The sequence below is a fragment of the Mirounga angustirostris genome, unplaced genomic scaffold (genome assembly GCF_029215605.1).
Source record: "Mirounga angustirostris isolate CCGP_5_RB_7025 unplaced genomic scaffold, mMirAng1.0.hap1 SCAF_4, whole genome shotgun sequence".
Classification (NCBI taxonomy): Eukaryota; Metazoa; Chordata; class Mammalia; order Carnivora; family Phocidae; genus Mirounga; species Mirounga angustirostris.
In genome coordinates, this window is record NW_026991712.1 from 13,192,154 (window position 1) to 13,194,389 (window position 2,236).

Below are 2,236 nucleotides of genomic sequence, written 5' to 3' on the forward strand. Positions count from 1 at the left end.
TTCATTGAATAGGCCCACTATTAGCCCCACTGCACAGATGGGAAAACTGAAGTATAGTGAAGCTAACAAATTTCCCACAGCCACACACCCCACAGGTGGTGGAACTGGGACTCAAACCAATGCCAGAGTCTTCACTCTTCATCTCTGGATCTTGGGGAAGGCTTTGCGTGTCACAGGAAGGTTTCTGGACTCAGTCTTGCAAGTAATGAAGAGGCCAGTAAAGGATGCCGTACGGTCTTTCCTCTCAAACATCTCACGTCCCACAAGATGGACATGGCAGAGGCCTTCAGAGTCTACACAGGCCATGGCTGGAGCTGCAGGACAGGCACAGATGAGGACGCATGTCTACACCTCTGCTGAGGAGTGAGGGCAAGTCGAACACTCATTTGACTGATGGACGAAGGCTTCATGGAGCTTCATTTGAGCTGAGTCTGGAGGGAAGACAGGGAGCTCAGGCAGATATCACAGTATATACAAAGGCATGAAAGCTGGAACTCACAGATGTTTGAGGAGCTGCGTATGGAGCATTCCAGAGCACTGGGGATGGAGTGGCAGGAGTGGTGTGTTTTCTACTTAGACGGAGCTTGTCTGTGGCCCTGAGTCCAGGGTTTAGGCATTGAAGAAGCAGTAGCCAGAGGGGTCCCTGGATGCTGGAGACGGTACCCCTGTGTTGATTGCTTCAGGGGGTAGAAGTGAAACTCATTCAAGAAACCCCTGAAAACACACGGAGCTTTCAAAGTGCTTGACAGCTATTCCACTGAGCACCTGGACCTCTACAAGGCTGAAGCTGATGGCCACAGAATGGGCTGATGGACCCAAGACATGTCTCTTTCCTCTTTTCTTTTCTCAATTTTTATGGGAAAAAAAAAAAAAAAAGTCCCATGACACTGGCTCATATGAGAAAGCCCACTGAAAGCACCTGAACCAGGGAGAAAGCAAGAGATGAAGGGAGAAAGCACCTGAGATCAGGTCCTGGCCTGGCCCCCTGATCAGCTGCCTGCTAGGCACACCATCGCTTCCTCCTAGGGAAGACTACATTTCCCAGCCACCCCTGCAGTTGTCTTGGGCCATGTGACTGAGTTTTGGCTAATGGAGTATGAGCAGAGGGCAGGAAAGCCACCTCCAAGCCTAGCCCTTTAAAACATCCCACGTGACCCTCTACCCTCTGCTCCCTTCCAAGGTGACTTGAGGGAACCACGTGGTCCAAATGGTGCATGGAGGGGAGAGCCAGCTCAGCCCGGTAGGACTGTGACTTGAGCAAGAAATACGTTTCATTCATTAATCCACTAACACTTCAGGGGTCCGCCATGGCTGCAACATTGATTCTCCAGTGGTTCTAAGCATGAAGTCAGCTTCACCTGAGAATCTGTCTGAGACGCAGATTCTCCAGCCCCGCCCAAGACCGCTGAATCAGGAACTCTGCTCATGGGCCTAGAAATTGTCTTCAGGTGATCATGATGTGGCTAAAATTTGTAGACCATTAGCTCACTCTAATATGCTACTGCATGGCCTTCCTCTTTTGAGCCTCAGTTACCCCTCCTATCAAATGGGAGGAAAAACACCTCCCCTTGCTGGGTTCACGTGAGGGGGAAATGGTACTACGTGATGGGATGTGTATAAAGAATCCAGTTCAGTGGCCCACACAGTCAACACGCATTGTTCTCTCTCTTCTTCCAGCCTGGAACCTGATACCTGGGAGAGCCAGAGAAATAGAAGGTAGGATTCCTGCCTTCAGGCACTGGGGCGGGGGAAGGGGGACCCCGTCCAAGATGGTCCTCAGTGATCCTGCCTCCCTGTGTTCAAGTCTTGTGTAACACTCTTCAGTGTGTGTGGGCTGGACCTAGTGACTCCCATCTAATGAACAGAAGATGCTAACGCCATGCTCCTTTCAAGTCTCAAGGGCAGAAGTCTTTGCTCCTTGGAACCTCTGGTAACTCCACACACTCCTCGGCTTGTGGCTGCTTCACTCCAGTATCCGCCTCTGTCTTCACAGGGCCTCCTCCTCTTTTCTGTCTTCTCTTTGGTCTCCTGTAAGTACGCTTGTCATTGGATTTAGGGCCCCTGGGTGATCCAGGATTATCTCAAGATCTATCATTTAATTCCATCTGCAAGAACCCCTTTTCCAAATGAGCTCACATTCATAGATTCTGGGATGTGGACATATCTTTTTGGAAGCCACCATTCAACCCACCACGTGGCCCAAAGACAGGGATAGGTCTTGTTCAACATTATACAC